Raw genomic sequence first — 12,524 nt, 5'->3', positions numbered from 1 at the left:
TTGGGAGTTTTAATTGGAAATTATTCTATTTTTTGTTTATTTACTGCAAATATATGGTTTGCGTAGCCTTATTGACGATATGATGATTCTAACTAATTACATATTATAGTTATTTTTCTCTCCCCGTTATGGCCATCTCCTCCGAAATTACTTCATATCTGAGTTTGTCACGAAGTACTTTATTTAAATACTTTTTGATGTTTGTTCCATTATGTGACGGCGCCCCATTTTGTTAGATACTAATGCCATAAAATTATGATGTTTATGATAAACCTTTTAAATATATTGCTAATAATGAGACTATCTTGTCTTTTTACAGGTGAGATATTGATTATTTGAAAACTAGTCGCAACAGTATCGCTCAGCTCGTTCATTTTACATGAATGTATTTTCCCTGTTTCTAGCAAATTTCCTATTGACACAGGAATTTAGCCCCAGTTCTCTTGTGGATTCCTTAGGAATTTGTTCAAACATTAGTGAAATGTTTAACGATCAGATTTCTCCAGTATCATTTTCAAACTGTCACTTTTAAAACAGCTATTTTTCTATGCTATATACCGGGTGTATCTGAAATACGTGTGTTAATTTTAACACATAGCAGAGCTTGTTAAACAAAACGTTTCTTCTATTTGAATAAATTTATTTAAAATTTGGAATAAATTAGCCATCCAAATGTATACCCGCCTATGGGTGAGGACGAAAATTTTCTGTTGTAATAGAAACGGAACTTTGTCAAAAAAGTTACATTGTTAAAGAAAAAAATTCTATGGTTACAAAAAAACAGAGACTACTCAATCACACAAAACGACTCGTTTGGTAAAAATCTTGGAAAACTTTTGCGATTTTTGCAAAATATTATAGAGAGAAGTTTCATAAATTGGTGAGTACTTTCACTGGTTAAAATTAATACACGTATTTCAGATCCACCCTGTATTTTATAAAAGTAAAAAGACATATTTAAACACATATTGTAACTTTTTTATTGCTTATTTATCGATTATACAATATTTTAAGAACAACATAAAACCCATAAAAATTGCACAGCCAGCAAAAATTTCATTCAGAAAATGCCAAAAAATAAGTTGTTTGCTACAGTAACAAAACTAGAACTAACTAAAATATTTCAGGATATCTACTTCTAATCTGTGGCCTTATTGACTGTTTGATAAAAAAGTTATGAATATTATGCTGACGTGACGCACTAGTCTACGATTTATAATCTCATCTGAAATATAACAGGTGGTAAATATAGTTATGGACGTAAAGATAGCAACAAATGTGTTTCTAAAGTTTGTCTCCCTTAAAATTTGAAAATATAAATAAGTTCAGAGAAAATTTTATAAACTTCTCTTATGACAAGAGTGCATTAAATGCAACGATAAAACAAAGATCAATTTAACAAAGTTTTGTTATAACTCGAAGAAAAATAATGCCCGATCATTTATAAATAATTCAAATTTTTAGTTGAGTACTGACGCTTAAACTTTTGAAGTCTTTTGAATTTCATTCATGGGATAGCTGAAGTTGGGATAATATGAAGTTAGTATTTTATACTAGGACCAATTTCTACGAATTTTGCTCCTTTTGACTTTTCAACGGTCTCTCTGAACATTATTTAACAAAAAATATGATTTGCTTTCCTCCGGTTATGAAAGTTAAATTTTTGACTTCTTTTGATACTGCTTTTATTGTTAAATATTTAGTTAGTGAAGAATTTTGCTACCAATCCAAAATCACATATTTTTTATATTTAAAAAAGTACATTCTAATACATGTGCATGTGATAACCGAGGATATGAGTATGTACAAGATTTTATATTTAACATTTTAACATTAAATTGTATTAAACCTATCACTCACGCAATATGAGATGTAATGCACTGTCCTAGAAATCAACAACCAGGATCTGTTCAATGCGGTGAAGTTTTGAGACATCCGTCGATATAAGTTGAAGGTTAAAAGCGAAAAGTGTAAGAATCGTACAAATTGATTTGACCAAATCAATTTTTATATTATATCATGGTAATTTCCTTTTGTTCGTGTCATAAAGAATTCTGTTCAACATGGATAAAGATACCTGCTACTTAATTTTAAATCAATAGTGTTCGCTTTCACGCTTGTTTTAGAAACATTACAATACAGAAGGATACAAACATGAAAAAATGTTGAAACATTGAATCGATAAGTCCTATCATAAATAAATACAAGGCAGGTACACGCTTGATATAAATTATTAATTTGAGTCTAAATTCTCATTTGGACCGTTCCAGAATTTTTTGTTAGTATGTATATCAAATTCTGTCATGTCTAGTTATGCATTCATTTTGAACAGAGAACTATTACACTTTTTTAATAAACAAATGGTTCTTTGTCAAAACCAGCGACTTCTGTAATATTGATGATATCATGCTTTACGCCTGTTGATAATTGTCAGTTTCAAGTTACAGAAAAATTTAAAAGTATTTTTGTATAGATTTGAACAAAAAATGCATTAAGAAAGAATGAGTTGTCTTCGGCCAAACAACAAACAGATGAAAACTATGAGTAAGCTTTTGAAAAAGTTAAAGCAAAGTCTTGTCGAGCAGCATCAAACAGTCCTGACATAACAAATAATTACACAACATATGCCAACAATTCTGTTGAGTTTTAATGCGGGAGAATTTGCTAATTAATGGCATAATAAAGGGGCGTCTTTATTAAAGTGCGTCAGAGTCAGAGTGTGAAAGTGGCAGATGAGACCGGCTTTAAACCAGAAGTGACAAAAGCAATGCGTGGAGCGCGGGCACGTGTATCCCACGCCACAGTCACCCCAAAGCTAGAGCAAACCGGCAAATCGAAGAAAAGGGGGAAGAAGAAGCAAATTCCAGACGTAGTGAAGATTCCCAGCGAAGCATAAGCGTGCATCAGATTGGAGTTAGTGGGGTACATACGAGTCCGTGTCCGTGGGGTTGTCGCAGGGTTGGGAGCCGGTGCGCCTCAGCCGCCAGATGGCGTGGCGAGCCGCCACGAGGCGAGCTAGACCGTAGCGCGCCACTGTGATCAAGCCGGTGTTGGCCTATGCCTCCACTGCACTAACTCCGGGCGTCGGAACGCCGTTCCGGTGAGTTGCGACGCGCACGCGCCCGGAATCCTTCTCGTTCCGGGACGGACTGCTCCCACGGCATCGAATGTTTACCTTGAAATTTCACGACATAATTATCGACTAATGTGCCTCTTGACGCGCGATTCTAGCATCAAACAAGATTGACAACAACCTGAACGTGTGTCTGATGATTTTTGCATCCTAATATACATCATCCGGGATTTCAGTCACAAAACTTACTCGTTCGGAAGAAATCGCTTAAGTGTCGGTCAATGGAGAGATTTGGGAGAGAAATGACACGGGGTAAATCTCGTTTTGGATTGGCAAACCTCTTTTCCTTTCTGTTAATCATTATTTATAAACGAGATCAGAAGGTGCCACTAACTGTAAAGTTTGAGGACTGCAATAATCATAATTCGGTTTTCCAAGTTCGTACTCGTACATATAATTCTAGAGAGGAGGGAGTTTAAATAGAAATTATTACGCACACTAGGAATTCATCTTTTTGTAATGTGTAATATACAGTATTTACCGACAAGTTCGCACCATATGCGAAAATTCTTTGTTCGCTGATTCGGCAAAAAATGTTTAAAGCTCTGATTAGATTTCTCATATATTTTCTGCTCGGTCAAGTTGCAATTCAATTTTGGAAAGTCACGAGATAACTTTTGTCGGTCACATTTTTAGACTTTAGACAAAGGGGCAAAGCCGTCTTAATGCAAAACTTGGAAAAGGATATCTGGAAAATAAAATCTATTTTTTTTCTATTTGTGAGAATAGAAGAAGAAGAAATGATAGTAATATATCAAATAGATATAATCGTCATATGTTCAAGAAATGTATTTCCGCTGAAAACGTTGAACACTTTTTATTGGTATAGCTTTGAAAGGCTTTTCTGAGAAATGACAATATAAAATAAATCTTCTTATGGAATAAAGGATATCTAATAATTATAATTTCATTCTTTAGCGTGTTAGGAGGAGATCGGAAATAATAAATATAAACTTTTTATTCTTTTGCGTTTTTTTTTGTTCTTTAATTCTATTTTTCTTCTTTAACTTAACCTTAAATCAGTGTAAAGTTCGGCTGACGTAATTTTAAAGGAATAACAATATGTTTCACTGAAATTTCATGAATAATTGCTTTCGTCAGAAAACTCGCACGATTTGTTTTAGGAAAAGTAAATTATACTCACTTATATTTTTCCTGGCTGAAAACTGTCTTTTAATTCAACCTGAACCTAGAAAAATTTTGTTAACACCTTCAAAAAAACTTTGTCAAGGCCATGAATCGAGAGCTTTCAACTACCTCAAGATCAAATTTAGTTAATGGTGCGTTAATAGAGAGAACTGTATCTTTTTCTTATTTTCAACGTCCTGTATTAAGGGAATTTATAAAAAATATAATCCCGTATAACTCATATACGAGAACTAATTACATATTAAAAAAAAAGAATTAAATAGCGTCGACTAATGTTATTTATTATTAACTTAATTCTCTGTGTAATTGCGAACCTAGGTTAATTCGTGTGATTTTGAAAGTTGTGCAGATATTTAACCTGAGGTAGTATGTGTTAAAAGAAGGCAAAATAACCCAACTTGCCTTATAGAAATCTAATGGTTTACAAGAGAATGAAAGGAATCACTGTTTGGGAAACGCTGAAAATTTTCAAATTTGGCGGGCAGTTTCGACGTACGACCAACCTAAAATCTCAAGTTTTTCTGTCATTGGAGGTTATGTTTGCAACTTATTCAAAAAAGAACAAAGACTCAAACAACAAAGCAAAAAGACTGTAATTGTGAGTAAAAGCATAACATCAAAAAGCATAAAAAAGTCAAAAATGTTGCTCAAAATCGTTTGGAATGCAAGCTTCAGCACGCGAAATGTCCAAGAAAGTCGAACTCGATTCAGAATGCCTCTGTTTTGACGAATTTCCTGGGCGGTGTTTTGAACGTAATGAGGCGGTGCACCATTAAAAACATTAAATATTAAATATCTCAAAGTTGTATATTTTATATTTTTATGTTTTACACCTTCCTTGTAAACATTTTGCCTTGTTTCAAATTAGCGGAAACTGAAGCTGGTGTGGCAGATGTTATTTCGCAGGAATGACAATGTCTCTCACTGAAAACTTTGTAAACAATTTTTTATAAAACGATGTTTACTTTGTAAGAAAACAAATGGCGGTGGTTTAACTCCAAAGGGGGAACGAGTCTAATGCTGAAAACAATTCACCTGCTTTTGACATTTCACTTTCAGCAACCCTCACACTTTAAATTTTAAATGGCAAGATACTTCTTGTTGTACTCTAAATGGAAGTTGGTAAAAAAATAAAATGTAACATTTTTCCACGATTTAATCTGGAAATAAATATCATACTTTGAAACTTTCTCTAATGATGCTCATGAAATTTACAGTTTGTAATGCTCAAACTTCTTAAGCTTTAACTTAAGACTTTTGTTGTTCCATGAAAATTTAATTTCTGCATTATTGTGCGCCCAGGATCCATTTCCACCAACGGCTAAAAATTGATGGCATTGTTTAATACCTTGAAGAAACTTTCACATTTATAAAGTTTTGAAATTGTCATAATTTGATATCAATTATAAAAATGACGAATGTACTCGTAACACAAAGTAACGTTCCATGAGAGGCCTAGAATTAAAACTGTCAAATCAAATCAAATAGATTTAGAAATATAATGTGACTTAACAAGAGTGCGTATTCTGGTTAGAACAAGAACTAATAAAAAATCTGTCACATGTAACTAATTTCACACATTACATTATAATGTAATTAGATTATAAAAACAATATATTTTATTGAGAGACTATTTTCCCACATACATATGTTGTATTGTTGTATACCCTTCCTTCCTAAATTGCAAAAATATTTTGAGCACAATTCATTTATTCTAAAAACATCATCAACTTAAATTTTGTTAAAAACTAAAAAAAATCACTATTTTGACTTAAACTAAAATTATACTCATCGCCATATGAGATTTCTGGAGTTGTGTTTGACGCTTATGAATTTATCCAGTCTTCTGACATCTGTTTTCGTGATGCAGACACATGTGCTTAGGTAATCTTAATCAATACAACTGCCACCGATTGTGTAGATGATTTAAGGCCCGGTTTATTCACCTCAAGTAAATTTATCTGGTCAGTAGTTGCTATGATTTAGAATCTGCTATTGGTAGATCCATGGTAATTACCGTTCAAATAAAGTTACTTGAAGGTGAATAAACCGGGCCTTAATCTTCTGATTCCGACGATTTGACACCGAGAGCACCCCCGTGTTGTCATTACATTCGAGACGACTATTGTATACGAAAATTAAATGTAATTGAATAACAAGACATTTTTTTACATTACCAAACTAGAGTAAACGATTAGGCACAAAAATTATAATTTTTAATAAACTTGCCCCGAATGCCTGCAGAAAGGAAGAAAAATACTTCTTGAATTAGTGTGGTTCAGCTTTACATTGCTACACAACCTAATTTTGAATCAATGCACTGCTGTGCTATTTGACCAACCACTGAACAGCAGCACGGTCGAATATTAGTAACGGTGACTCATTCATATAGGAATCAAATTTTTAATTCTTTTGTTTCTCACATTGCCCACATGTTTTTTAAATATACATATAGTAGCAACATGGGTGCTCTTATTTAATGAAAAAAAAATCTTATTTCCAAATTCTAATTTCAGGTCTGGACAATTATGAAATAAAAAATTAAATAAATTCTGCAAGTTGCTGTACATAGTTAAAAATAATTTTGTGCATGTTGCTCTATATCGTGGTGGAAACCACATTTTAACATATTTATAAACTCTTTCTATGGATCAATAAATCGTGTTCTAAGAATAAAAATGTCATCGACTTGTAGTGTTAATTTTTAAAAAAACTGCACGGTAGTTAAAAGATTTTTGGCCAATGCACTCTTGTCTGCACGAAAACGTGCCATTATTAAAACGATAAGTGCTTTCAACAGTTTTCAAGTTGTCGGTAGACGAATAATTAAGTACGCTGCGCAAGTCTACCTATCTCCAACTTTTAATTAATTACACGCGTGCTGATGTTTCCATTGATCATTGTCATGGAAGTTTCAAATTTTCATTGAAGTTGCTAAGGGCGGTAAGAATAATGAATGATTTACATATCTGCTACACGGTAACAAACATTACAGTTGTTTGTATTTGCAATACAGATAATAAACACAATGCGTGTCATGCCACACATATAATAATAATGAAACTGTTGTAAATAATAACCCGAGGGATATCTGCGGCTTACATATAATAGGGAAAAATTGCCTTTTCCAGCCACATTTTTTATGCATTAACTACGTTATTTTGTAAATTTGTACGTCTCTTTTATTTCACCGACCCATTTGTACGTTAGTGGCTATATGAAGCCGCATTTTATTATCCATTGAATGGTCAATTAATAGCAAATAAACCATCAATCTGTATTCGTTTAAGTTTGTTAGTACCCAGTTATACTTCACTTTTTTTAACGTTGAAGTACATTTCACTGCGGGTTTCATCGATTAGTTCATTAACCACAAGTACTCAATGAAATTGTTGACAGAGGATCATAAATCAAAATAATTCTATTTCAAGCTTTTTTGTTGTTTCTAATACTCCTAAGGCAGTCAATAATATTACATATTTAATAAGTATCTAAAATATAGTATAGGTTTTAATTATTCCTCAAGTAAAATTTCAAACCAATTTAATTGAAGAAGTGTTTTATTTTTTGTTATAAAAATTTATATTTTTAATGAGTAATTAATTGTAACTAACAACCCTTAATAATAATCTTATAAATTATTTACAATAAAGACATAATTATTAGTAAAGTTTGTCCAGCGAGAAATTGGTTGACATAAAAACCACTAAATTCTACGTAGAGGAAGTAGTACCTAGCGCACGTAAAATTCGAAATATATCCTTCAAGCAGTAATATTTTTGCCCTGAAATTTTATGCATTTTGTAGTGTAGTGTAATTTAATACAATTTCAAATCTCCCAATCTCTCGCTGGACAAAGTGTAGTCGAATAATATGTACAAAGTTTTCAAAAAGAAAATAAATCAGAGCAGGCGTGGCAAATTATTATCGATCATGTCCTAGCCGAATTCCATGCAAATAAACGTTCAATGCGTTGGCGTAGACAATTTGTGGTCTCAAACGCTATAATAAACTAGCTGATCCGACAGACGTTGTCTTGTCCAATCCAAATTTCAATAAATTTGTTTGTGATCGTTTTGTGAATTTGTAAAAAGCTATTGTAAATGTGTAAACAAAGTAAAAATGAGAAATTTTACACGCGAGATGAATTCTATCACCAGTACACTGCTGAAATGCTGGAAATGTATGATCTGCCTGATTTGTTCCAAAATTTAAGTCAGAATTAATTTCATGTCAAACAAATGATTTATTTTCTTCTTCTTCTTTCTATAATTGTGCATTTTATTATTATCCTCTGGCAATGAAGAAAATTTATAAAATAAACAAGAGCAACATTTTACACTCGTAGAAATGGGTAATTTACCAGCTTTACTGCCAAACGCAGCGCCACTGATAAGGAGATTTTTCGGTTGATGTTGATATTAACCTTGAAAAAAAGTTTTCGATTTCAGCAAAGTTTACGGACGATTTGTGTAATTGTAAGTAACAATTATCACAAAATAAGTGGTAAAATGAGTTACTTACCATTTAAAGCATTAATTATTAATAATTAATTAATCAATAACAGATTTTTCGAGAGGTAGGCAACCAATAAAACGACTGTGTAGCAAGTATAAATATACATATGTATTTTGTAAGGTAAGCTAAGACAGGCGTTTCGATAAAACAAAAGATAAGGTAGCACTCTTGATTTGTTTTCTTGTTGATTGATTACTCTGTATATTCAGTACATATACATTTTTACTCTTACATTTCACTTAGGTAACATATCACAAGTAAAACAAAATGAATGAATAGAACTGAAATGATTCCTTTTAACCCATTTTTCATTCATGCTACTGGCTAAAATTTGCGTTTGTAATCATAAGTGCATATTTCTTATGAATGACAAGTTTTCCAATTTTACGCCATTGTACACAATACACAATGTTACAATGTCAAGTGTATATGTATTTCTCTGTAAATCTTAAAATAAAAATTTGCATAAAGTCTAGAGTTAGAAAGGGTTTTTGAATATTAAGAGTTTTATTAAACTAAGTACGATGTTTTATCCAATCACGGTTAGTGGTCCAGACTGCAAAGTTTCCAAAATGATGCAGAAAAAAGAAAGTTAAGTATATTGATTTAATTTTTTTTCAATATTTTTCTATTGTTTTTGTCGATTAGCGCCGAAAATAGTGTTCTTATATTTCATTTTCACTAAAAATTGTACCTTTCTAAAACCATATACATATAACTTTTTAAAATTACTTCCAAATTTATGGTGTTCTTTAGTTTATTAATATTTGTGCACCGGTTAAGGAATTGTTAGTTTAGTAAATATGTTAATAGACAGATGACTTCAATAGGGAGAAGTGTACATACGTAAGAGCAGAATTTAATATGGGATGATGTCAATATTTGCTTAGTTTATCGCTTTTGGCGAAACTAACTTTAACTTTTGAATTTTAAGTAGTATATGCTGCGAATTTGCCCTGTTTTGATTTATTTTTAGTAGGATATAACATTTAACTTGAGTTAAATATAATTCGTTGTGATTGTAAAATATTAACAAAATATTGAAAAATGAAAAAATAGGAACAAATAGAAAAAGAGAGAGGGAGAGAGAGAATGAAAGTGTAATTTTATTCAAAAAATATGTAGATAGTTCCACTTTAAATTCTAACATGGAAGTTCTTCCAGGTCAGGTTTGGAAGCGATAAATTAATACTTACAACGCTGGCGTCGTCAAGTGTGAAATAACAAGTTCTAAAACTTCATCCATATACCATTACTTATCTTTAAATAACGGTACGTATGAAATTTTTATTTATACGGTACATTAAATGTAAATCTTATAATGATCGTCTCTTTGATGCATGTATTTGGATAGACACATTACAAACATTTTCTTGGAGAAATTGCTAACACTTTTTTCTACGTTTTCTGAGAATAATTTTGCTGCATGTTTTTTCTCAACCCTTATTGCTCCATTTTGGTCCCTTCTAGTTCGACAACGGAGAACGAGAATATATCTAATAAAGAAATACGTTTCACTTTATCCCTCAGAATTACCAATTAAGTAATTGCCGTCGAATTATACATATAACACCCTGTAGATATTCCATTTTTATTTATATGTATAGATGTATGCATGTGACATTTTATAATATAAAATTGGCACATAGTGAGATTTTTTAGATCCGGTTAAGTTTGGATGTCTTGTGCATTTCTGATATTATGTCTATTGACATGTACACTAATCATAAGACTATGCTACAGAATATGTAACAAATGCCATAAACTTCGACGTCAGTTTTAAAATCTAAATTATTAAGCACACTAACAACCTTTCTCTGTAAAGTTAAGATTCTGCCAGCATGAGCAGAGCATACCAGAAAAGCATAAGTAGAATTTATACTACATAGAACAGAATAAGCGAGTATTGTATCAACTAAGTTGAATCTCACTTTTGGGCCCAAGAGAACACTCAAAAACCATACATCTACGTTGCTTTCAAAATTTACTTTGTGAGGTTTTGTTTTGTTTTGTTTTGTCGGCAGTGAGGCATGTGTTGGTAAATCCACACTTTATATTTACGCATAATAGTTTTTCATTTGCTGCAATGCAATACATCACCTCTTTAGTCTCTAGAGAAAAGTACAAATGGTGGCGTTATTGACCTAGAAAGTTAGTTGTACAGAAAACATTGTTGTTACATTATTTAAAAAAGTGAATGACATAATGGTACACTCCGTACTCCGATAGATTGTACGTTTTTTGACAGAAGCCAGACCCAAAGAGTAGTGTGGCGGGAATTAATCTGCAGGGATACAACGGTTTTCTACATAAGGTGAAATAATTGAGATGGAGAGTTTAGTATTTTTCACTGCTTTATGTTTTGGAACTAGAATTTAAAAACCTATTCCTGACGACAGCATGTTAATTTCGGAGAGCTCACCCATTATACTGGTTAAAGGTGTAACATATCGCTGTGTAACTCTCGATCAGTTGCAGACTGATTAGACCCATAAGAAGGCACTATTTACAACGTAAACTGTGAAACAGTCAAAGGCTTTAGTTAGACAGATCATGAACGACAAAATTCATATTTTATAATTCTTACCATTTCACTTGTCACATTCAACAATAACAATTATGTTTTTAAATAATCTACGAGGGTCATCCAGAAAGTAAGGTTACAAGGGTTCCTGAGGCCGGGGCAAATTTTTTGTTTCGAAGTTGGCCCACCTGGAATGTAGGGGGTCAGTTTGTTGGGTCCCGCGTGTTTGTCGGTCAATTTGTTCAGTCATAATAAATTTTTCCGATGGAGAGGTCGTCGCGCGCTCCCGCCACCTCCGTTTTGCACAGGAGGGAGAAGTTTTTCGGGATTCTATCGTGACGGGGGAATGAGACGTCGGTGTGTCTCACTGTCTCTACACCCCAGAATCCAAAAGACAATCACCTTAGTGTCGTCATTTATTTTCCCCAGCCACCAAAATGTTCAAGATCAGCCGGAAAAGTCATGGCATCTGTTTTTGGGACCGTAAGGGGTTCCTTTTGGTGGATTTTATGCGTAAAAGGACTACCATTAATGCAGAGGCTTACTGCAATACCCTAAAAAAAACTCAGAAGAGCCATTCAGAACCGCAGAAGGGGAATGCTGATCCGGGGAGTCAGCCTCCTGCGTGACAACGCCAGGCCCCACACCGCGCCAGTTTCACATGAGTTGCTGACATCGTTTGGATGGGATATTGTCACCCACTCCCCGTATTCACCCGACTTGGCGCCTTCGGACTATCACTTTTTCACTAAACTAAAGGAGTTTTTGAGGGCAAACGTTTTTCCAACGATCAGGAGGTCGAGAAAGCTGTGAAGAAGTGTCTGAAAGAGCTGGCGGTGGAGGTCTAAGACACTGGCATACAAAAGCTGGTGCCCCGACTGCAGAAATCTCTCGATCTCGACGGCGATTACGTTGAAAAATAGTTTAATATATTTGTGAAGTATCCTGTGAATTTCAATTGAATACAAGCATTTCTCGATCCTACATAAATGTTATAACCTTACTTCTGGATGACCCTCGAACTAATGATTAAACTCGTAGAATAGACGCGGCCCCTTTTATTTTGTCGTATTTGTTGTCAGTTGTTTTTTACACTTGTAAGTATAATTTTCATATTCTGGTAAGATAATATCAACAAGCACGCAACCCTACACCACGAAAAACGCTACACAATCACTGGTTTATTGAGAGGGGTAAGTT

General features: G+C 33.2%; 1 protein-coding gene across 13 annotated transcripts in view; it reads right to left on the bottom strand.

The window, feature by feature from the left end:
* The window catches only part of Ih (hyperpolarization activated cyclic nucleotide gated potassium channel Ih), a 191,621-nt gene that overhangs the window by 108,156 nt on the left and 70,941 nt on the right, over positions 1 to 12,524 (bottom strand). Inside the window, exon 1 of one of the 13 annotated variants that reach the window (XM_069039999.1) lies at positions 2,931 to 3,071. The exons of the other annotated variants lie outside the window; for them this stretch is intronic. The gene's annotated coding sequence lies outside the window, so the exon portion shown is untranslated. Of the gene's footprint in view, positions 1 to 2,930; positions 3,072 to 12,524 lie in introns of those variants that run through there. 13 annotated transcript variants of the gene reach the window in all.

Source organism: Tenebrio molitor, chromosome 2 (assembly GCF_963966145.1).
Source record: "Tenebrio molitor chromosome 2, icTenMoli1.1, whole genome shotgun sequence".
Taxonomy (NCBI): Eukaryota; Metazoa; Arthropoda; class Insecta; order Coleoptera; family Tenebrionidae; genus Tenebrio; species Tenebrio molitor.
This window is presented reverse-complemented; position numbering and strand designations above follow the sequence as displayed.